Here is a 26,869-nt window from a genome sequence, read left to right on the forward strand (position 1 = left end):
CCCGTAGTGAGACTAATGCTGTCTATACTAAGTTATTTTCTTGTACAAACGTTTTAACTCTTGCAGGTTCTAATTAAATTTTTTCAATATCTATCTATTCATAATGTCAACCTTAAGCGTTCGTTCTAAAACACCACTCTCGAACGGCAGGATACAAGGAGTTAGCACTTAATTGAGATTCAAACCTATGCTAACTTCCACTTATTCTATAATTATCATGTTGGTTATAGATCAAGACTTGTCATTATATAAAAATCAAATAATCAATAATAAACCATTAAATAGGAGAAAAATTAAGTAAACTCAGAAACAGTTTGATATGATAATATCATACTACATTGATACTAAAAAAGAAAACAAACATTATTGAGGACTCTAAACGAAAATAATCATAATCCACGTAGCATCTCATCTTTTAACAAAAAGACACATATAACTACAACATCCTAACTCTTAATCTTCAAGAGTATTTGGGTCAATTTGGAACCATCACCTTCACTTTGGTTCGTTCTTGACTCCAACCCCTTTCTATTTTTGATGTATTTTGCAGACATAAGTTTATTATTTAATCCCTCCCCCCCCAAACCCCAAAACAAGAAAAGAAAACAGACTCAAAAGAAGTAGCGAAGCAACGGCTAGCAAATAGTCCTAGAGTATCACTTGCACTTGAGAGCACTTTTGATACCATGAATTGCATGAGATATGCGGTCATTTACTGTTTTGCACCAATACTTGAAACCCGATAGTCACCAACGATCCAGTACTACGATTAAAGCCATTTACTTTTTTCCCAAAAATATTAATACAGTTACTGGGCTTAGAAAAATCTTGATAATAATCCGGAACTATTGCAATTCCAGATGGCAAGAGAGCCACACGTGAAGAGTCCTCCCATTCATCACCACATCCTTTCCAAGAGAACCTATCGTTGCATATACTAAAATGGATCCAGTTGTCCATGAAAGCGTCTTGCAATATCAGCACATCTTTTTGATTAGCACTGGTGTCATCCCCCTACGAGTTTAAACAAAAGAAACGCTCACTTAGAAATCAATAATAGCTACAATAATTAAAGTTGTCATGCTTTTAGAAAACACAATAAATACCACTCACATTAGCACGGAAAAGAGAGATGCTGCTATCAAGATTTTGACCCTTGGAAATGTGGACCATCTGTTGCATGGGGCCATGACTATTGTTAAAAATGGAAAAGGGTCATTCATTTTGAAACGGACTAAAAAGAAAATAGGTCATTCTTTTTTAAACGGAGAGAGTAGAATTTAGAATCTCTTTTATCAGTTACGTCCAAAAGTGTAAAGAAAATGGCATAATAATGGGATATGCATGATCACCTGTTGAAGTCATAGAAAACTTTATCAAAGACAAGAGCTCAGATTGCCTCTGCAGTGGTCATCCACCTTTGTGTGCCAAACCCCGAGCCTATCTTGACCAAAGGGTGATACAAATGGTGGACAAATTTTTCGTTATATTCCATATGCTCAATCCATGTCACCTAAAAAAAATTATATCAATTTTGGATATAAATTTTATAAAACCACTGGATAAAAATGTGAGAATGCACGAAATATATATCTAATTATCAATTAAAGTAAAATTGCCTTTGTTGGAGACAACTTCTAAAATTCAACCACCAAATCAAGAATTCAATCGCAAGAATTTATCCTTCAAAAGGACCCTTAGTGGTCTTGCGAATAAATAGGGGAGGGGGAAATGTGCATAGAATTTTACAGGTGGATTGTTTTCCACTTGTAAATGGCTGCACAAATCCCAGCACAAAAGTTGCGATTCATACGTTGAGCCAGCATCCATACGATTATCTGAGCAATTGAACTAACAGTCATACATGTATGCCATGAGAGCAATAAGACTGCCAACAAACTGGTATATCTAAATCTAGTAATTTGAATGAACTTAAAAGAGAACATAAAAAATTAATGGACAATAAGTTCTTCATTGCAAGGTCAAGATGTCTAGCGTAAAAATATCTTCTTTTCAAGAAAGAATAGAATATATTAGATATAATTACTAAATAGTTGCATTCTTAACATCGAGAAGAAGGCTTTTTTCTTAGTTTGGATAAAATAAGGTACAAGAAAAAGCTAGATTATTGACAAAATAGAATTAGTATAACTTGTTAATGAAGACTAATGAGTAAACAATTGAACCCTAACAAAGGCCTGGAATCACAACCATCCGCCATGGAGGTGGAAGAAGAGAGAAAAATATAAAGTCTTTACCTTCATACAAAAATCATAAATTTATAAATTCAAGATACGAAATACACTCGATGAAATTATTTTTACTTTGAAATAGATTAATCAAGATTAGCACAAAAAGGTAGCTTTATAGTTAAAAGATAATGTAATATCATGTACTGCAGAAGCATCTTCACAGATAAAATACCAATAGAAAGTTGGGCAAGTTTGCCAAAATGACACCATGAAAAACTTTTTTGTCAAAGTTTCAAACTTGATGAATAATTTGTCAAAAAGACACTTAATTTCACATCATTATTAACTTTTCTAACTTAACAACTTCACCCACAAATTTTATAATAATTCACTTTAACCCAATACTTCCAACTTAATAAATTCATCTACAAGTTTTAAATAATACACTTTAGCCCACTCCATCATCCACCATTATATATATATATATATATATATATATATATATATATATATTTAGGTTTCCAAAAATATTAAATAAAAAAAATCCAAAAGCTAAAAATAGAAGGTGGTTGTTTTCCCTCCAAAAAGCTCTGATTCCGACCACTTTTCCGGTGTTATTTCTGGCGATCAGCTCTAAATCAGTCCACAAACATCATAAGCTTATCCATTGCACCCATTGTTACCCCATTTATTTGGTATCTTCTCAAACACACCATTTTCCACCATTGTCAAAAAACTTGAAACCATTCACATTACTCAAAACTACTTTAGAAAGTACATTATAGCAGCTCAGGCGACTCCAAGTTCATTTCTTTATTCCATAAACCCAAGGATCGTAGATTAGAAGCAATATTTGCAATTTCACAATTTTCGTACAGATAGCTGCCCAGTCATCGACCACTGATCGTCATTCATCGATCGTGAATATAACCCGATATAGACCATAAGCATAATCTACCATAGACCAAAGCCTAATTCCACAATGCCTATTGCAGAATTTGTTTTGGTTTCTGGTGATTTTATGGGAGAATGTTTAGAGACTCCTAAATGCTGGAAATGGAGATCTTTTACGAAGGTGACAATCCCCATTGTTGTTCGCCGCAATAGTTCATACGACAAATTGGTTGCAAGCTTAATGCAAAGAGGGAATCTAGATTGTGCACCGAGAGACGTAGTGATTAGTTATCTAATGAATTTGAGGGAAAAGGTGAATCCTACGATCATAAATAGTGATGTACGTGTGCTGATGTATATGATGGATGTCGATGCAGAAAGATTTAGGCCTATTTTGAGGATAAATGTAGCTGAGAGATCCGTCAAAGGACTGGTAAATTTATCAGAATCCCCACCTCCACGCCGGGCAGTCGACCATGATTTCAGTGATTAAGAGAATGATGACGATCAACTTATTAATACGGAAGATGATCCTATACATATGGAAGAGGTTTCATCGGACTCGCAAGACGTTGAAGAAAACTATGGAATGGGATCATAACCAGGACATTCCTTCAATGACGGAGCCAATTTCTATCTCGATCAAATATTCATCGACAAGAAAGAGTTCAAAATGCTACTAGACATAGCAGCGGTGAGGCAGTGTTTTGATTATTATTTGGAGAAAAACTGCTCCAAATTCTTAAAGGCAAAATGTTTATCTCATGGTTGTGGCCGGTTGTTGAGGATTATAAAGTATGAAACCTCGTGCATATTTTACATATACAAGTATGTCGGGTTGCACACGTTCAGTGTTGAACATGCCACCCATAGGCATAAGAGATTGTCCTCCGAATTGATTGTTTCACTATGCATAAATTATATTCGGGATGGTAAGGGTCCAAGCATAAGCGAAATACAAAGGATTGTGTTCTAGGAGTTGCATTGCCATGTAAGCTATTGGATGTGTTGGAAAGGAAGTGTAATTGCGAAGAACATCATTCGTGGGACACTGGAGCACGAATATGGTTGCTTGCCGGATTTTTCCCACATAGTAGAGTTATTGAATCCAGGGGCTTCCTACTTTTTCATGGTAAACCAGATTAATGGAGCGTTCGTTTACTAAAGATAATTGTTGTCAATGGTACATATTTGGATGGAAAGTATGAGGGCATGTTGCTGAGTGCAGTTGCATAGGACACAGAAAATCATATCTTTTCAATTGTCTTTTGTGTCGTCGATAAAGAGAACGAAACTTCTTTGACTTTCTTCTTCCTGAAGTTGAAGTCTATCATAGAAGATGAACCAGATCTATGTGTCATCTCCAACAGGCACATCAGCATTACCAATGCCTTCTCCCGTGTTTACAGTTGTGCATACCATGGACTTTGCATGAGGCACCTTGCTGAAAATCTGCATGTAAATCAACACTGTGGAGAACATCTTTATCTATTCTACGTCACGGAAAAGGCATATACTATTGATAAATCTAGCAAGCATTTTTCCGATTTAAACAATAATAGCCTCGAGACAGCACATGTCCTTGAAAATGTTCTTGGTTTTGAGAAATGGAGTAAAACACACTTCTCGGGCAATAGGTACGATGTGATGTCCACAAACATCATCGAGTCACTCAACTCGGTGTTGATGGATGAACGGGATTACCCCGTGTCGTACATATTCAATTCAATTGCTAGAAAATTTGGTGAAAAGTTTAGGGAGCGGTATGCCTTGGTCGATGATCAAAACAACATATTTGTGCCTTGTGCGAAAAGAATTCTAAGGGATAACAAGAGTGCGAGCGATTTCTTGTATGTGACTAATGCAAACGGGGGTATCGACCAATTCATGGTGTTCAAAAGTGGCTTTACTACCAAGGTCAATCTGTTGGAGAGGAGTTGTTCTTGTCAGAAATTTGACTTGGTGAAAATGTCGTGCGAACATGCGATGGCAGCTTTGCTAGCAAAGTATGGCAATGGCGTAGGTTATGGAAACTCCATCTATGCGTACTCTTCACCAATTTATAAAGCTAAAACTTACCTCCTCACGTACTCGAAAGCTATTAATGTTGTCCTTCCAGAGGCCGAATGGACTGTGCCATAGGAAGCGCAAGACAGTAAGATTTCTCCACCCTCCTACGATCGCAAACTCGAAAAGAAGAAAGTCAAACGCACTAAGGTCATCGGTGAGACATTCAAGTCCAAAAGGAAGAATAGGTATTCGATATGCAAGAAATCCTGGCCCAAAAAAACCATATGTAGAATGGCCAACAAATTGTAGATAACCGTTTTTTTGCTTTAATTGTAAAGCTACTTCTTTAGGGGACAAATGTTTGTTTCTGTAGAATTTAACCTTCAGTTGTAATCGACTTAACACATTATTTATGATAGACTATGTAAATTCTATGGTATATCGTTCCTACAGTCTATCAAATATTATGTATTAATTATATGATTGCTTATCAGACATGCTATGTTGGTCTTTTTACCGCCTTAACTCTCCAATCGATGCAATGAATCATTGTTTTCCATTCTCATTTAATAAAAAGCTGCAAAAATATCTGTTCCCAAGAAAAATCGCTGGTATACGCAAAGCAAGTATTTTCTCTTCTGACACATGTCGACTGACCATTGGGTGGATATATGAAAGGACTCCATCTAATGGTCTATAAGTAGAGTGCCTATTTCTATGTAACCTTTCAGTTGTCCCTAAACCCAATATTAAAAACCCTCTTCTTCTTCACCCAAATCAAAAAATATGCCTCCAAGAAGGATATCCATGCGCCTTGTCAGACGTGTTCCCCCAAGGCAATACAACCTCCTTCTTTTAAGGAATGATTTCGATCGCTTGTTCTATGGCCTGGGTCAAGACTACATCTACCTAGAGTGGGAACTCCGTAGAATTTCTCATTTCCTGAGGGCAATTCTGGAAAGGCTCAAAATGGATGACCCTGACTACATCACCCTCCTAACATCCCCGTGAAATCTGTTGTTTTAGTTTTTTATTTTATTTTATGTTTATTAGTTTTTATTTTGTGTTCATTGCAAAAGAAGTTTTCTTATAGGATTGTTGTTAGAAGAAAACTTCTTCTTATTTTGCTTATTTTGCTTGTTCTGACCGATGTGCCAATGCTTTGAATGTAAAAATTCTATGATTATGCAATGAACAAAGAATTTATGTTTACAAATTGAATTTCCCTCTTTTTTGTTAGTGTTATTTTTTCTGTTAGCATCTGTAGTGAATGCATCAGTAAAAACAAATCACATAAACAGTTTCTCGTCGATCACATAAAGAGTCTATGCTCGATCACATACTTCATCTATCATCAACCCGACATAGTAGTCGATCATCGATAATGTGAATCGATGGAGCAGCAGCTAAACTAAATAGATAATACTAATAAGTTTTGGGGGCTGGTGGAAAAAAATAATTAAATTAAAAATAATTTAAACGGATAATAACATGTTTTGGGCTGTTGGAATTTAAACTGAAAATAATAGGTTTTGGGCAGTTGAAATAAAATAATTAAATTAAAAATGATTTAAACTGATAATAACATATGTTGGGGCTGATGGAATAAAATAATAAAATAAAAAATGATTCAAATAGAAAATCTTGAACTATTGGTGATTTAAATTAAAAATGATATAAATCGTAATTTTATTTTTTGGAACTGGGGGTGAAAGTTAATAAACTGTCGTAGATCATGACCAACGTCATTCATCAACTAGATACTAAAATATACTGTAGAATGGTATGGTTTATCGTAAACCTACACCTGTACGAGTGCATCGACGGATCTCTTAATTAGGTGTAGACCACTGTGATCTACGTAGACTGATATAGACCAACACTTGGATGCTGTTTAAAAGAGAATAAATAAATTAAAAATAAATGTAGGGTGGGTTTCTACACATGTGAGAGAGTGTAAATAAGTCACACAATCATATTAGGGGTTATACAAATTAGGGGTGGTGTATTAAGGAGTGTGTGGATGGGTAGTGGTTGAATGTTCAATATCCTAAGGGTAATGTTTTTCAAAGCACAAGTATGTTTTGTGGATGTATTTTGTATTTGATGACTACACATTCCACATACTCCTTAAATGACCACCCAAAATCAAAAGATTAAGTGGAATGGACAGTGGTTGGACAAAATATATCCACAAAACATACTTATGCTTTGAGAAACATTACTCTTAGGAGATTGAACATTCCACCACTACCCATCCACACACTCCTTAATACACTACCCCTAATTTGTATAATCTCTAATATAATTATGTGACTTGTTTACACTCCCTCACATGTGTAGAAACCCACCCTACATTTATTTTTAATTTATTTATTCTCTTTTAAATAACATCCAAGTGTTGGTCTATATCAGGATACATAGATCACAGTGGTCTATGCCTAATTAAGAGATTCGTTGATCCACTCGTACAGGTGTAGGTCTACGATAGACCATACCAGTCTACGATATATTTTAGTATCTAGTTGATGGATGACATTGGTCATGATCTACGATAGTCTATTACTGTTCCAACGGTAACAAACAGCTAATTTTGCACTTAACGCATCTTTTTTTACTTCATATATAAAGTTGTCACTCCCTCATTATTTTATTTCATTAACTTTGTTTTTATTTAAAACTTCTACAATGTCTCAAGCATCTAAAACATCCAGTTCTAAAAAGACTCTAATTTTTCATTGTGGGAATACGGTTGTCTTGAGGACGTCACGCACAAACTCAAATCCAGGTTTTAAATTTTATAACTGTGCAATTGCAAAGGTGAGTCGTGTATGTCATTTTTATAATTTTAAGTTAATTGTTATGTAATTATAATTTATTTTCTATGATAATGGTGCATGCTCATTTTTTAAATGGCTCAATGAGCTATCACCTCCAAGCAGTCCATCAACGTTGAGTCCGGGATGCGATAACATTCTACAAAATATCAATTAACAATTACATAACATTCAATGCAACAGTAGAATTATTATTGCATAATAAAAAATAAGTTCATACCTCGGTAACATTTCCTTTGTACTTGAATGGGTCGCCTTCGATTATCTGGTCACTTTTTATAGTGTGCCATCTGAGGATGCAGGGAATGGAAAAGGGCTCATCCATTAATTTTCCAGCAAATTTTCCAAGATAAGGAAAGGCCTCGTACATCCAAACCTGTAATCTATACAACAGAGAAAAAATAACTCTAAGTCTATGATAGAGTATAAATAAAATAAGAATCTACAATAAACTAACTAAAGGGTTTATGGTAGATACCAACAATGCCCAGGGAAATCTGAATAGAGCATAGGATGTCTTCTGCTTCTTATCACATATTTTCCTCTGCTTCTTCAGGTCACTTTTCTTCTTCAGATAGTCCAGGGTCAGTTGAAATGTCTCTTTCCTCCATGGATAATTCTCAAAGAAACTCAGAGAATCGACCATTCGAATCAGTTTCATGTTGACAACCTTCATCGAATCTTTTGCAAGCAACATCGTGTACAAGAACCACAGTAAACAATACTTAAACTTATGGTCCTCATTTAGATTATTCCCTTTGATCAAGTGTAACAAGTTGACTGTCGTAATGTTTTTGTTTTTCATCACCTTAAAGCAAAAATGCTCCCCATTGTCTAATACCTTCTTCATTTTTTATTCACTGGGGTATGATGAGCAGTTCAGCCCCGTGATCAAATAAAATTCTTTTAAGACAAAATAGACAGGATTTTTGTTAACGCAGAACCACATCTCATGATGCATCTTATCCCTCTTGACGCGTCGCAATAGCAAATAATGGACCAAATGTCCATTGAACTTAAGATGTTCCGACAGGTTTCTCAGGTGTTCAAAATAGGACCGCTTAAATCTTTTCTTCAACTCCTAGTCTACAAGAACTTGCTTAAATTCTTGATAAGAAACCATTCTTGATCTGACTGATATCTTCGCTGGGAAAGATCCGACCTCATCCATTATCGTTCGAAGGTCATACCGCTCCACGGAAATGAACCTTGATAAACTTGGCACGGACAAGGGATCATTGTCCCCATGATCACTGTTTCTCCCACTTCCTTCACTCTCTTCACTGTCACTACTAACACTGCACTTGGGAAGGACATCTTCACTAGACTCAGCATAGTCGCTTATCTCCTTTAAATCTGGATCAGATTCAAACACTTCCTCATCAATTTTATTTCTTTTTGAGACATTTTCAGCTACCTTGGCTTTTCTTTTTCTACTACTACCGGCTTTACCTTTAGGATGGATGCTTTTTTTACCTATTTTCAACACAATCTACACCTGCGGAACAAATCTCCCATTTTCAGTTCATATACCACAACTCTATCAATAGAAATAAGTCAATGCTCAAATTGAACCCCCCTCCCCAAACAAAAATAAGGAAATACCCCACTAAAATTCAACATGGAGTATCAAAATCAAACTAGTGCACCTAATCAAACTAATTAGCTATTAATCTTTCAATTTTCACTATTTCAGCCATCACATTTTAAAAGAATTTCATATGTCTAAAAATTTATTTCAATCTAGGGCATTCTGATTTCATAGACAACGGGTTGATTTCACAGACCACTGGTCTACGAATAGAAACAGGCAACTGTTCGAATCAAACTGCCAAAATAACTCTTAAAATAATTATTATCCCAACATTCTACCATCAAACAGTTCACTCCAAACATCAATAACTTTGAACAAAAATCTAACATGCAATATCGAAACACGACAATTGCTAAAAATCAAACCACTGCACCTAATCGAACTAATTAGCTATTAACATTTCAATTTCCACTATTTAGGCAACCATTTTTTAAAAGAATTTCATACGTCTAAAAATTTATTTCTATCTAGCGCATTCTAGTTTCATAGACAACGGATCGATTTCATAGACCACAGGTCTACGGACAGAAACAACTTACTGTTCGAATCAAACTACCAAAATAACTCTTCAAATAACGATTATCCCACCATTCAACACTTCTTTGCCAAAAAAACAGAAATAAACCAAAACTCCTTAATCAACCAAATTCGAAAAAAAAAAATCCTACATCATTACGAATCAATTATCAAAGAAACCTATTTAAATAGATCTACAAATGATCGAAGCATGATTTTAACTAACCTTATGAAGCAAAAATGACCTCTTAGCAGCTGCAGAAGAAGGAAAAATGAAAATGGTGTTTGGGGAGAACTGTTCTTCAAGCGATAGTTGGAGAAAATTTAAGAGGAAAGAGAAGATTTTTTTTTATATTGGAAGAAGTTGATGGGTGTTAGTGTATTATGTTAAATTTGTAGATGGGTGTTAGTGTATTATATTAAATTTGTAAAGTTAGAAAAATGATACAATGGTCCCTTGGTCCACATGTGGGCCAACTTTTTCACCTTTTTTTACACTTTTAATACCCTAACCCTAAAAGATAATTCAAAAAGAAATTTAGTGTCCCTTTGGCTAAATAGTTTTGAAAATGGTAACTTTTGTCAATTTTACTCTAGAAAGTTTATATTATTAAGATGTAACTTTCAAAGTACTCTACTGACTCTATCTCAAAAACTGCCAAGGAAAATTAAAACTAGAAGCAAATACAAAGAAACAGGCACTACAACATCTAAATAACACAATAAAAAGTAAACTAACAAAAAGAAAATTAGTGCAAAATGAGAAACAAAGGTAATTGGATTTCCAAAAATTATGGAGGTCTACATGGGATGAAATATAGGAAGACAACTAAGTTGAATTATACCTTAGAATAACCAGCAGTGATATCTTGAATAATACAACCCGACGGAAGCCTCCTGCAACTTCCAATTTCACATTGTTGTGAACCTTCTGAAATAGTAACAATAGAAACAACCACGACAACCCAGATACCTTCACCATGTTGCTGACAGAAGTGGAGAAATTTTATTTCACAGACAGGAACCAGATCAGAATAATTTGGAATTCAGTTTTAATCTGTAAATCAATATTTCAAGTTTTTAGAGTAGGAAATAGTATAATAAATAAGATATATTGTTGTTTTAGGGTACACAAAATCTATATTTCATCATAACAACTTCAACACAAGTTCAAGTATAGGACAAGAACACTTATGAAGTTATGAAACACCTTCAACACAAGATCAAAATGACATTACAAAGAAGTGTATTTTTTTCAAGAAAATTAGATGAAATAGAAAAGACCCAAGTCCTCCAAATTCACGGAGTGTCCTAAAGGAAATAATTTCCCTCAAGTACCCGAGGTTGTGGAATTTTCCTCCAAGATAAAATGGCCTAACAATTCGACAGTAGTGGTACCTCAAATGATTGAATTCTCTTCGAACTCACTCAACAATTAGATGATCACACGGAGTATTTTGAAGACAAGAAGTGTTTGTAAATGCAGAAAAATTCATGTCTAAACCTGTGAAAAAATGCAGGTTTATATAGCCATTAGGTGTCTCTTCCGAAAGGAGGCCTTGGTCCTTACGGAAAGGTGTATCCTTTGGAACAGTCATGTCTGTTCATTGAATCATTGTATTTTTTCCTGGATAGTCACAACTATCCTAACAGACATCTCCTTTACGAAATCAGTGTGTCATTTTGTTAAAGGGTTGCATCCCTTTTGAAGAAACATTTTGCATTCTGCAGTGCATGCATGCGAGTTAATGGAGGAACAATTTAATTTTGAATTTTTCTTCTTTAGATTTTCGGACTGTTTCAAATAAATTTTGTCCAAAAAGATAGATCTCATCGATCGATCATTTTTCAATTTCAAATTCAAATTCAAATCCAAATCCAAATCTGAGCTGAGCAAGCGAGCGACGACGACGGCGCGAAGCTCCTTGTGGTTCTTGCCTCACTTGCCATATGGAGTAAGTTTTTCTTAATATAAACACTTGAAAGTTTCATTCTCCCACCAATATGGGAGAATTAGTAAACCTTTCACTTTTTCTTTCCCTCCACTTGGTTCCCTCCATTTTCCATTCACTTTAATATTGAACCTAATAATCCCCCACATGAATGAGGAATGACTATTTTATCGTAAAACTTTATGGACAGGTATGTGATCATCAAGCAAAGTCTAATTGCATCTGGATATGTGGGTTTTCCTTTGAACTTTCCACAGTTGACATATATCTGATGCACTCGGTCAATCGGTAGATTTGATATATTTGAGTTGTCGAGCTTTAATGTACACCTAGATAACATATGTCACACAATCAACCTTTTATCATTTATGGTTCTCATAGTTTTATTCATTTCAGCCATGAACATGTACCGGTCTTATAACATCTTAGAGAATAGTCCTTTACTAACATTCTCCTTGAAGTGGCTTCCACTTCGCCCTCACATAGGTAATTTCTAAACTCTTCAATCCTATAGATCAAACTATTTGGTCAAATCTGTAAAATTTAGATAATTATTAAAATATTCCACTCCATAAGTCTTATCTTTGTTTACTAAACATTGTCTATATCATGAGAATGGGTTGGGTACATTGACAATGTTGAACCTGTCAGACATAACTTTGTTTGATCTCCTTGAACCTAGCTCTTGGGATCTCTAGTCTGCTAGGTAGAGTTACCGCCATGTTGATTTGTCCTAGGCCGTAAACCCATTCCCTTGGATGTCCTCTCAACTCCTCCCCCAGACCGGCCTTTTGTAAATGGATCCAATATATTATACTTTGACTTCACATAGTCAACAGTGATAATTCCACTAGAGAGAAGTTATCTAATGGTATTATGTCTTCGTCTTATGTGATGAGATTTATCGTTGTACATCATGCTCCCTGCCCTACCTATCATCGCTTGGCTATCACAATGTATACATAATGGTGTCACTGGTTTGGACCAATAAGAAATATCTTTCAAGAAATTTTGGAGCCATTTTGCTTCTTCACCGACTTTATCTAATGCAATAAATTCTAATTTCATTGTAGAGCGAGCAATACATGTCTGTTTGTATAATTTCCAAGAGACTGCTCCTCCAGCTATAGTAAATACATATCCACTCATGGATTTTTTCTTCATTCAATCCAGTGATCCAATTTGCATCACTATATCGTTCAAGTACCACGGGATATTTTTTATAATACAATGCATAGTCTTTAGTGTATTTAAGATATCCCAAAACTTTTTTCATTGCCATCCAACGAGTTTTATTGGGATTACTCGTGTATCAACTCAACTTACTAATAGCACATGCTATGTCTGGTTGTGTATAATTCATCATATACATTAAACATTTCAACACTCTTGTGTACTCCAACTATGAGTCACTTTAACCTTTATTCTTTTGAAGTGTAAAGCTCGCGTCCAATGGAGTCTTGGCAATACCAAATTTTAAATACTTGAATTTTTCAAGTACCCTTTTGATGTAATGATACTGTGACAATGCCAACCCTTGTGGAGTTCTATGGATTCTTATTCCTAATATCACATCCGTAACTCCAAGGTCTTCATATCAAACTTGCTCTCGAGCATTTTTTTTGTAGAATTTATGCCAGAAATGTCTCTGCTGATGATCAACATAGCATCCACATACAAACAAACAATGACTTGGTGATTTGGAGTGCCTTTAATGTAATCACATTTATTTATCTTAAACCCATTTGCTAGCATAGTTTGGTCAAACTTTGCATGTCATTGTTTAGGTACTTGTTTTAGTCCATAAAGTGACTTACCAAGTTTACACACCTTATTTTCTTTTTCTGGAAACACAAAACCCTTAGGTTGTTCCATATAAATTTGTCCCTCTAATTCTCTATTTAGGAATGTTGTTTTCACATCCATTTGATGAATTTCAAGACCATATACCAGTGTCAAGGCAATTAATATTTGAATTGACATTATCCTCATCAAATGCGAGTATGTATCAAAGTAATCAAGGCCTTCTTTCTGTTTGAAGCCTTTTACTACAAGTCTTGCCTTGTATTTGTCAATATTACCTTCCGCTTTCATTTTTCTTTTGAAAATCCATTTAGAACATAAAGGTTTATTTGCTGGAGGAAGATCAACCAACTCCCACGTATGGTTGCTTAAGATTGGATCAATCTCACTATTGACATCCTCTTTCCAAAAGGATGAGTCTGACAACGACATCGCTTCTTTGAATGTTTGAGGTTCATTTTCTAAGAGAAATTTTACAAAATCTGATCCAAACAAAGTTGACATTCTTTGACGTGTACTACATATTGGATTCTCAATATTATGTACATCCTCACTTGGTTCATGTCGAGGTTGTTTAGACCCCCCCCCCCCCCACTAAACTATTCATGTCTAGTTTTATACACGGATAAATGTGCTCAAAGAATTCAACATTGTTTGATTTAAGTACCATATTTTCATTGATATTCGAATGTTGGATTTATGAACCAAAAACCAACATGCTTTAATACTTTTAGAATATCCTATGAACACGCAGTCCACCATCTTAGGTCCTATCTTTACCTTTTTAGGCATAGAAACTTGAACCTTTGCTAGACACCCTTACACTTTGAAATTTTCAAGTTGAATTTCCTTTCTTTCTATTTTTCATATGGAATTGATTGTGTCTTACTATGAGGCACTCTAATGAGTATTCATCTAGCCGTAAGGATAGTTTCCCCCACAAGTTTTACGGTAAACCTAAACTTAAAAGTAAGACATTCATCATTTTCTTTAAGGTTCAGTTTTTCCTTTTTGCAATTCCATCAGATTGAGATAAATACAGGGTTGTAGTTTGATATACAATTCCATTCTCTGCACATATTTCCGCAAATGAAGATTTATATTCTCCACCCCTATCACTTCTTATCATTTTGATCTTTTTCTCTAACTGATTTTCTATTTCTATTTTATATTGCCTAAACATATCTATTATTTTATCCTTACTGTTTAGAAAATAGACATAATAGTATCTAGTCCAATCATCAATAAAATTATAAATACTTTTTCCCATCACGAGATGGTGTTGATTTCATATTATAAATGTCAGTGTGGATTAAGTCTAAGGGATTGGAATTCCTTTCAAAGGACTTATACAGATGCTTAGCATACTTTGATTCCACATATGTTTGACATTTTGATTTATTGCACTCGAAGTTTGGCAAAACTTCTAAGTCAATCAGTTTTTGCAATGTTTTGTTATTGACATATCCTAATCGTTCATGCTATAAATTATAAGACTCAAGAAAGTAAGAAAAAACTGAACTTTTATTGATTTCAACATTCATTACATTCATTTTGAATAGGCCCTTTATGAGGTAGCCTTTTCCTACGTACACTTATCCTTTACTAAGTATAATTTTTTCGAAAATAAATACATATTTGAATCAAATTTGTCAAGAAATGATACAGAAATCAAGTTCTTCCGTAACTCTGGTACATACAGACATTGTTGAAAGTTAACACTTTGCCTGAAGTCATTTTCAAGCATATTTTTCCTATTTCTTCAACTTTTGCAGTTGCGGAGTTAGCTATGTAAATCTTCTCTTCGTCTTGAGCTAGAGAAAAAATAGCAAATAACTCCTTATTCGCACATATGTGACGGGTGAGACCGGAATCCATCCACCATTCTTGAGGATCACCCACCAAATTGTATTCAAATATTATAACACACAAATCATCCATTTTTTTCTTAGATTCAGTCATATTTTCTTGGTTCTTCTTTTTGTCTTTTTTTAGGACACGATAGTCTGTTGACTTGTGGCCAATCTTGCCACAGTTAAAGCATTTTTCCTTGAATTTTTTCTTAGGTTGATTGCTTTCCTGTCTAGTTTTCTTCCTCTTTATGGAGTTGTTGTGGCCGTCTTCTACAATGATTGCTCCATTTATTGCAGAATTTCCTCTCGATCTTTTTTCCACGGCTTTGTTGTCTTCTTCAATGCGCAGTGTCACTATAAGATCTTTGACTATCATCTCTTTTTGATTATGTTTCAAGTAGTTCTTGAAGTCTTTCCACATAGGTGGTAACTTCTCTATTATTGCCGCAACTTGAAACGCCTCATTCACGACCAAACCAACAATAAAGTTTATGTAAATATTAAGAATATTTTTTATCAGAAAATATGAATATATTTTTGGATACACAAAATTTGTATTTCGGCATAACAACTTGTAACACCTCGCATTTTGGGCTAGAATAAAAACTATCGTTTCTATGCATGGACGGTCTAAAAGTCATAAATCCTATGCAAATTTGGCATGTTAATAAATTATGTAGTGTGTGAATCTATTTAAGCATGAATTGAGATCATAGAGGTCCCCTAACTCAAGGATGAGTTGAAAACTTTCCTATCATTAGAGTTTGAGTGAGCGTTGAAACTTGGGTCAACTTTAATCGACAATAACTCTTTGTATATAATGAATTAGAGGGCCTACTATATATAAAATGAAAGATCTTTGAATTATCTTTTCAACGATACCAATTTCGCCTAAATTCGATACCGAGCAAAAAGTTATGGCCATTTTAGTGACTGAGACAGTAGCATCATGCGATAGGCGTGCGACACATGCCCTATCGCATGCACCAAATCAGGTTCTGTTTCTGCATTTTTAAGGGAAAAATGGGTATCGTCCATCCCTTATCCAGCTATAACACGGGATTAAACTCCCAAAACACCAAAATATGATTCTTTTCTCTCAAATTCATCAAGAACTCAGTCTAGGATTTCAAACTAAAAACTCAAATATCTCAAGATTTAACCATGGGTTTTCCTTAATTCATCAAAATTTGGAACCCCGTTGCGAGGGATACAAGAGGCACCCATCAGTCGTACGTATAGCATCCCAAAAGCTAGAGTTCATTCAAAACCTTCTAATTTAAGGTATGATGGATTTTCCTAAAATCTCATGGGTATGGAAATCTTGATTTTAATAAAGGGTTTTTTAGATTTATGAATATATTCATGCATTAGAAGCACTGATGATATTGTTTTGTCCTTTAGGCTTTCTCCCAAATTGATTTGAAATTATATATATATTATAAGCATGTGTTTTAAGGTTGATGATTGAATTAAGAGTATAATTCATGAAAATTCCCTCTCTTGTGATGATTTGCATTTACTTATGATATACTATGAAATCATTTGAATGCATCTTGAAAAGCATGTAATGAAATATCTTGAATAATGTTATATTTGGATTATGATTTTGATTTCAAAAGAGAGAGAGTTGTTTATGTTGATGAATGTTGAACATAATTATATAATGAGAAGGGTTGTATGGTTTGTTAAAGATTACATGACCACCACTTGTTTATTGAAAGGATGAGAATTTTGCATAGTTTTTGACTTATGTTTTCGAAACATAAATTCTTTTTGTTAAATTACATGTCTGGGTGATTTGAACTATGTTTTAATGAAAGAATCATGCATGATGCTTGATGGCTTAGAAATAGGACTTGCAAGTCTCGGTGTGATAATACCAATCCAGATAATGCCATGGTAATTCAGAACAGAATAGAATGCATGTTTGAAATTAGATTTTTCAGATGTTGAAACTAGAATAATGCATGATTTAGAACAGGATAAAGTTGGGCATAAAGAGAGCTTATGTGGTTCCCCAAAAAAGGCATGAGTTCACACAACTCATTGCCCAAAACTATGATTTGTTGATCCAGGTATATTATTATACACTAGCCTAGTGCCCTGTGGTGTATCAGACTCAGATAATCCAATCCTCGTGGCACACTTGGGTTGGGGGCTTCCCCACCGATTCAATGGAGGATTTCATATAGCCCGTGGAATATCAGACTTGTAAAGGAGTGCCACCTAACTCAGAAGTAATACAAAGATCAGAAACTACTTTTTGACAGAAAGGTTTTTTATGTTTTTTCAAGAATGCCCATGTGTTTTGAAAATTATATCTTTCATGTTATTTATGACTAGCTCTCAACTATTTTATTTATATAAAACCTTTAGTTTGGATTTCTCTGCATACCAGTACATCCGTATTGACCCCATTCCCTCCAGGTTCTGAGGCATAGTCTAGGGGTCTTGATAAGCAGTAGATTTCATTAGACAGGTGTGAAGAGTACCAATTGGTGAGCCTTCTATATTTTAGAAGGCCTAGTTTCTTTTAGACAGTTATTATTTATTATAGTTTTGGTCTACTGGGGGCCTTGTCCCAGTTTTCAAATAGTTGTTATTTGATCATGTAGTAGAGATTTTGCAGATGGTTTTCATACAGTGTTTAGTTGATATTGGATTTTATTCCTCATTGTTAGACTAAATTTAGATTATGACCATGTTTCCATAGCAGATTTTATTTCTGCATTTCCTATTTATATATGAATGGTGTATATGATTACAAGTTAGAAGGGCTCTCAGTCCTTCATGGTTCGAGATGTCCATCACAGCCAGGGCCCTGGTTTAGGTCGTGAAAAACTTGGTATCAAATCATGGTTCATGGTCCTAGGGTATCTGTGAAATCGTCTCAGGTTGAGTCTTATTTATGGGTGTGTAGCGCACCACACTTATAAGAAGAAGGCTACTAGGAATTTAGGAATGTTTTCCTTTCTTCATGTTTTAGTTCTTGCTATTGAGGCAGAATGTTACTCTTCTATACTCTAATTCATGCAATGGTGTCGCCCATACGAAAGTAAAGTTATCCCAATTCTTTCCTTACTTTGATGTGCCCAGATATGTCTCATTATTGGGGTGATTCAAGTGCCAAAGTTTAGAGTCTAAATGGTATGGTCCTTTCTGATTGAGCCATATAAGTGTTTAAAATTTTTGCAAGGACTTGAAAAGAGTCCATTAGTGCTTCAGAATGTATTGATTTTTGTGTGAACTTTGATTCTGATGAAATCGTGCTTTTCAACCTGCGGTATTAAAAGTATTCCTTATATTTTCAAAAATATATGTTGCAGATGTCATGCTTCAGGGGGAATGATGTGTAGCAATATAAGTTAACCCGATTAGTAGTATAAGTTAAAGTGTCGGTGTCATGACCTATTGGTAGTGAGATTAGACCAAGAGGCTGGTAATATGAATTCACAAAGTTAGAAGTCAGAGTGAGGGTGACTTTTGTGTAAGTAAATATTTTAGTTGAATAACCGATGTTTGAAGATTATTCACCACTTTATAGTGATAGACTAATGTGGTAGCTAGTAGCATGTGTAGATTGTATGGTAGTCTTTGGGGGAAGTGCTTGACTCAAATTTTTATTTATACAGAGTAAGATATGTATCCTTCGATCATTGAATATTGTGTGTCAATTTTCTATCTCTTGTAATATGTAATCTTGTTATCATAGTTCTTTTAAAAAAAAATGAAAGTCTAGTGAAACCGTGTGGGGCTCTTTTGATTCACTAGCATAGATGCTTTGTTATTCATTTAATTTTCTTGTTCAAAACACAAAAATCAAAGTCTAGTAAAGCCATGTGAGGTCTATTTCGATTCAGTAGCAACTTGTTGTTCAACTTATTGTTCTTGTATTGGTTGAATGTATGTTTAGTCAAATCTTTTCGTATGATATTGAGTTGGTAATGAAGTGATACGTCCTTGTGTGTTAGTTTAGTAGAAGGTAGAGAAGGAGTTATTAGTTAATCTGAATTGTTGTCTGCTTGAAGTATGAAAATGGCTAGATAAGCCAGTAAGTTATAACTATAGACTCATGATTGTTTATGGAATTTGAAGGTAGTCTAAATGTACGCTTGGGTAAGTAAGTGTGATATGAGAAAGCCGTATAAGTAGATAAGATTGTATGGGGTTATAATATAAGATTAAGGTTGACCATGTCTATTATGTGACTTTACCCCCTTGACCTTCTTTTCGTTGGCAGTTGTAAACTAGTACTACTTGTGAGAAGGTATGTAGTAGATTTTTGAGGTATTTGGATAGAATGTCCCAATTTGATGAACTAGTATATTATGTTGACTTCTTCATTGGTGGAAGATGATTGATGCTAGACTATTGGGTTGAATTTAATGTAGGATGTGGATGTAAGAATAGTGGCTTAAGATTAATTGTGAATGTTTTGTGAGAATTGTGTGTCAGATTGGGTTGTAAACTATGCTTAGCACTAGACATTAAGTTTGAACAGTTGATGTCCATAAAGGTGGATGTGATGATTTTTTGGTTAATAATACTAGTTATATGGAAGTGATCTAATAGGCTTGAATGGTGTATGTAAGTTTATTTGATTAGTAACAAAGTATGATGTTGTATGTATGAGGTACAAGTATGCCCAAAGTGATATGGAGTTGCGGCATTTTCTAAGACTATTATATGTTGCGTGTGGCTAGTGGACATAGTAGTACCATTGAGTTTCTAGGTGGATAAAGACTAGTAATATGATTCATCAAAGGATTGGTGATATCCATGATTAAGTGTTATAGTCTAAGTTTGAATTTTTGAAGGTTGAGCCGATAGGAATAAGAGTTGAAGCGCTATGGGGTGTGTACTCTGATTATGGGAATACTCACGAGGATTCGAAGTTAGTAAGTGTTCAAGTATTATGTGATTGACTATTGGGGCTATAGAAAGATAAAGTGTGTCTTAGAAGGTAGGATTAGCAGTGGGTTTTTCCCTTGCAGGTGTAGCCATTTGGGTTAAGTTCTATTAATTACTTGTATTTTCGTATTCCAGACCCCAGAGTGTAGTGAGAGTAGTTCAGTTTAAAGTCTAGTAAGGTATCTCTCGAACTTAAGATGATGAATTAAGGCTAAGAGGGAGATGATAGAACAAGTACCCAAGTCAGGCTCTCAGATTCTAGTAGGGATGTCAGTATGATATAGAACATCAAAAAGTGAGGGTGGTACTCAACCCATTCTTATCTCAGTATTTTTTAGTGATCCTAATACGTACTCATGCCTTACGTTTCAGTTCCATGATCATAGTTCATGTTCATGTATATGATAGAGAATCACGTGCTTTTCCAGTTATAAAATAAGGAGTTCCAATTTATTCAGTAGTCGGAATCACATTCCATATGTTATGAACTTCAAATTGAGGTCATGCAGCTCATGACTCATGTACTCATGCTTTATAGTATGCTTAGTTCCCATAATTCATGCTATACTCTTTATGATTGATGTGATTCAATTTATAGTCACGTATGCCCCAATTCATATCACTTTGATAAATCCCTGATGTTGATTTTCTATTCCTTCGGCCTCAGTTAAGTGTCAAATCTCGTATAATATCCTCCCATGCTTCAAGGTCTTATGTTCTAACCTTTTAGTGACTCCTCCTTATGTGATGGTTAGTGAAAATTTGTGAGTGTATGTTCTTGGGGTAGCGCGTTGGAGTTATATTAATAGTGGATTAGAGAATATGTGAAGTATGTCCTTATGGGTGTTTGCCTTGGAGTTCATATGTAGTTATAAAGATAGGATTGAATGACAGGTTCAGATTTAAGTGAAGATACGCAATATGCTCTAGTGAATCCATAGTAAGAGATCAGAGTTAGTCGTTGAAGTGGTAAGGCACGATATGCTTAGGGTGTGATCTCTAATATATATATATAGAAGATTGAATCATATGGTTTAGACTAGTATCGTGGTGTGACATGTTGTATTTTGTGATTTGAAGTTAGGTTTGATCATGGTGAGATGACTTATGTTACTTTAGGCATTAATAGAAAGATTTATCAATGCCCATATAAGAATTCTAAGTTGAATCAAATAAGTATGGTATTTAAAGTGAATAATATAGTTAAGGGAGTATTCGAGAAGTGCGCTAAGCTTAAAAGTAAGAAGTTGCATTGCCTAAGGCCTAGTAATTCTATCCTAGTTTATGAGTTATATGTTTATATTCATTCCATGCTATAGAGTAGTGCACTGTTGTGATTCCTTAGTTAGGTGTCTTGTGTAACTTATGCCCAAGATTCTTTGCTCCCGAATGCTACTAGAACTTCTTTAGAAAGAGTGTTGAAGAGATACTCCAGTTAAGTATAAGTTTCCAGTATAATTCAGCCAGTATAACCAGCAGTTCAGTTTAGCAGACAAGTTACTGTGGTTTTTCACCTTTACACCCAGTCCTGCTATCCGAAGTCCTATGTGTATAACTATCCTAAGGGATAATCTATTCCATCCATGTAAATTGCGAATTCAGTTAAGTCTGAACATCATGTTTTAGATTCAGCTATTTAGTCATGACTCAGTTCATAAGAGTTCAGCGCATAGTCTCAAATCTCTCTAGGCATTTTAGCTTAGACAGTGTAATACCTTTGTACGATCTAAATCTTGTTGTCTCAAGATTCGTACTTACATAAGTTAGCACTTCTCAATTCGATACGTATGATTGGATCATGAACACCTCAAGGGAATCCTAAATTCTCAGCATGAATCAACTCCTTAAAGCAAGTAAGGGCAAGTCCGCTCAAAATTCAGTTTTAGGATAGAAATTTAAATGTTTCAGATCAGTATATTCTTTCTTAGAAGACATATCATGTCCACGTTATTCCATACCCTTAAGACTTCAACATTCCTACCCATCATTCGGGGACGAATGATCCCAAGGGGGAGATAATGTAACATCCCGTATTTTGGGCTAGAATAAAAATTATCATTTCTATGCATAGATGATCCAAAAGCCATAAATCCTATGCAAATTTGGCATGTTAATCAATTATGTAGTGTGTGAAACTATTTAAGTATGAATTGAGATCATAGAGGTCCCCTAACATAAGGACGAGTTGAAAGTTTTCCTATCATTCGAGTTTGAGTGAGCGTCGAAACTTAGGTCAACTGCAATCGAACATAACACATTTTAAATAATGAATTAGAGGTCCTACTATATATCAAATGAAATCTCTTCAAATTAGATTTCCAACGATACCAATTTCGCCTAAATCCGATACCCAAGGGAAAAGTTATGGCCATTTTAGGGACTAAGAAAGTAGCATCATGCGATAAGCGTGCGACGCATGCCCTATCGCACGCACCAAAATTTCAGGTTCTGTTTCTGCATTTTTAAGGTCAAAATGGGTATCTTCCATCCCTTATCTAGCTATAACACAGGATTAAACTCCCAAAACACCAAAATATGATTCTTTTCTCTCAAATTCATCAAGAACTCACCCTAGGGTTTCAAACTAAAAACTCAAATATCTCAAGATTTAACCGTGGGTTTTCCTTAATTCTTCAAGATTCGGAATCCCCATTGTGAGGGCTACAACAGGAACCCATCAATCATACGTATAGCATCCCAAAAGCTTCTAATTTAAGGTACGTGGAGTTTTCCTAAAATCTCATGGGTCTAGAAATCTTGATTTTAAGAAAGGGTTTTTCAGATTTATGAATATATTCATGCTTTAGAAGCATTGATGATATTGTTTTGGCCTTTAGGATTTCCCCCAAATTTATTTGAAATTTTATATATATATTGTAAGCATGTGTTTTAAGGTTGATGATTTAATTGAGAGCATGATTCATGAAAAATCCCTCGCTTGTGATGATTTTCATTTACTTATGATATACTATGAAATCGTTTGAATGCATCTTGAAAAACATGTTATGAAATATCTTGAATAATGTTATATTTTGATTATGATTTTGATTTCAAAAGTGAGAGGGTTGTTTATGTTGATGAATGTTGAACATAATTATATAATGAGAAGGATTGCATGGTTTGTTAAAGATTACATGACCACCACTTGTTTATTGAAAAGATAGGAATTTTGCATAGTTTTGACTTATGTTTTCGAAACATGAATTCCCTTTGTTAAATTGCATATTTGGATGGTCTGAACTATGTTTTAATGAAAGAATCATGCATGATGCATTATGAATCAGAAATAGGACTTGCAAGTCTCGGTGTGATATACCAATCCAGATAATGCCATGGTAATTCAGAATAGAATAGAATGCATGTTTGAAGTCAGATTTTTCAGATGTTGAAACTAGAATAATGCATGATTCAAAACGAGAAAAAATTGGGCATAAAGAGAGCTTAGGTGGTTTCCCGAAGAAAGCATGAGTTCAGACAACTCATTTCCCAAAACCGTTATTTGTCGATCAGGGTATATTTTTATACGTTGGCCTAGTGCCCTGTGGCGTATCAGACTTAGACACTCCAACCCTTACGGAACACTTGGATTGGGGGCTTTCCCGCCGAGTCATTGGCGGAATCCATATAGCCCGTGGAATATCAGACTTGTAGGGGAGTGCCATCTTACTCAGAAGTAATACAAAGACCAGAAACTGCTTTTGACAGAAAGGTTTTTTTATGTTTTTTCAAGAATGCCTATGTGTTTTGAAAATTATATCTTTCATGATGTTTATGACTAGCTCTCAACTATTTTATTTATATAATAGCTTTATTTTGGATTGCTCTGCATACCAGTACATTTGTATTGACCCTCTCCCTCCAAGTTCTGAGGCACAGTCTAGAGGTCCTGATAAGCAGTAGATTTCATCAGACAGGAGTGAAGAGTACCAGTTGGTGAACCTTCTATATTTCAGAAGGCCTAGTTTCTTTTAGACAGTTATTATTTATTATAGTTTTGGTCTACTGGGGGCCTTGTCCCAGTTTTCAAATAGTTGTTATTTGATCATGTAGTAGAGATTTCGCAGACGGTTTTCAGACAGTGTTTAGTTGATATTGGATTTTATTCCTCATTGTTAAACTAAATTTAGATTATGACCTTGTTTCCGTAATAGATTTTATTTCCGCATTTCCTATTTATATATAAATGGTGTATACGATTACAAGTTAGAAGGGCTCTCGGGCCTTCATGGTTCGGGATGTCCGTCACGGTCAGGGCCCTGGTTTGGGTCATGACACAACTTCAACACAAGTTCAAGTATAGAATAAGAACGCTTATGAAGTTATGCAACACCTTCAACACAAGATCAAAATGACCCTTTCAAAGAAGTGTTTTTTTTCCAGAAAATTCGATGAAATAGAAAAGGCCAAGTCCTCTGAATTCTTGGAGTGTCCTTAAGGAAATAATTCCCCTCAAGTACCCAAGGTTGTGGAATTTTTCTCCCCGAATAAAATGGCCTAACAATCCAACTATAGTGGTACCTCAAACGATTGGATTCTCTTGGAACTCACTCAACGATTAGATGATCACACTGAGTATTTTGACGACAAGAAGTGTTTATAAATGCACAAAATTTCGTGTCTAAACCTGTGAAAAATGCAGGTTTATGTAGCCACTAGGTGCCTCTTCCGAAAGGAGGCAATGGTCCTTACGGAAAGGTCTATCCTTTGGAATAGTCATATCTGTTCATCAAATCATTGTGTCTTTTCCTGGACCAGACACAACCATCCGAACAGTCATCTCCTTTTCCGAATCAGTGTGTCATTTCGTTGAAGGGTTGCACAAATAAATTTTGTCCAAAATGATAGATATCCTCGATCGATCATTTGTCAAATACAAATCCAAATCTAAATCAAAATCCAAAGCCGAGCGGCGACGATGAAAGTGTGAGGCACCTTGTGGTTCTTGCCTCACTAACCATGTGAAGTAAGTGTTTCTTAATATAAATAATTGAAACAGTTGCAGAGTACCGTTTCTTCCTTCACTTATGCCATTAGAAATCACATCAACATATAGTAGAGGTTTTTCCGACAATGCATGAGAATAACTCCACCCATCGACTTTGCATAAAGAAAAACACAGTACAGGGGAAGAAACAGAAGATAACTGGTCAACATATACATACTTTATTGACTTGAAAGTTAAACTTAATCGATTCAAAAGCATACAGAAACTAATTGTTGCACCACTAAAGCAAAAAGGAAAGATATATGTCAAACATAGTAAAAGTAAGAATAGAACTACGCATAAAAGCAAAATTGAAGCAACAGTTATTTACGCCAAGCTAGGGATAAGTCGTAGACAAATGAAAATTCTTAAAAGGATTTAATGATGAGGATGACAACACTATGTTTAGGATGAAGAACCTACCTTTTCCATTAATGTCTCCACCAATGCCAAACTGTTGTTAATCACTGTACCAGATGCCCTTGTGGCTTCTGTTCTGAAATGTCCAGGTTTCATACCAATCAATGGAGTAAATGATTTAGCATATTCCTCAAGATTCAATATTTCTCCTCCTCCATCTAAGCTTCTAACTCATAGAGCTTCACCAATCTCAGCCAACCTAAGCAACTCATTCATGGCTGCAGAAGCAAGATCCATTAACTTTGGCATATTATATGATACTCTTCCATTCAAGATCGTGTAGAGTCAAGGGGAAATTACTGGTGGAGGACTTGAAAAACCATTCTCAAAATAAGGGCCCATTGGAGATGTAGTGTCCATAATATTTATACCACCAAATCCCAAATTGAAATTTATATTTATGGAAGCCATTGATCTTTAATTTTAAGGATGCTGAAGGCCCCAAAAGTTTGTATTCAAAGACTCTAATCCTCTTGACTTCATCTTTCAGTCGGTCATTCTCAAACTTTGATTGCCTCTCAGTAGCACTAAGTTAATAATGAAAGCTTTATTACCACAACAAGTGCAAATCGGATTTCTCATGGCTTACTTCAATGTAAGTTGCTCTATGCGAAGCTTTCTGTTTTCTTCTTTCATGATTACAGTTTCATGGTGTTCCAATCTCATCTATTTAAACAACATAGTTAACATCACAAGTTTCAAACAATGATAAAATGAAATAAGAAAAAAAAAAAAAAAAGGCATATGACGTGTCACCTTATATTTGACTCTTTTATTCTGGAACCAATATTTCACTTGCTTATTGTCCATCAATAATTTCTTTCCAAGTTCTAGTCTTTCTTGTCTTGTAGGATTTGGATTTTCTTTGAAAAAACTGCTAACAAGGGGACAAGTTCAAAT

The 26,869-nt window shown here is 35.0% G+C and overlaps 1 pseudogene; it reads right to left on the reverse strand.

The window, feature by feature from the left end:
- Nucleotides 1-845: 845 nt before the first annotated feature.
- LOC107844533 lies at nt 846-26,206 on the reverse strand (annotated as a pseudogene).
- Between the last annotated feature and the right edge of the window lie 663 nt (nt 26,207-26,869).

The sequence above is a fragment of the Capsicum annuum genome, chromosome 1, assembly GCF_002878395.1.
Source record: "Capsicum annuum cultivar UCD-10X-F1 chromosome 1, UCD10Xv1.1, whole genome shotgun sequence".
Taxonomy (NCBI): Eukaryota; Viridiplantae; Streptophyta; class Magnoliopsida; order Solanales; family Solanaceae; genus Capsicum; species Capsicum annuum.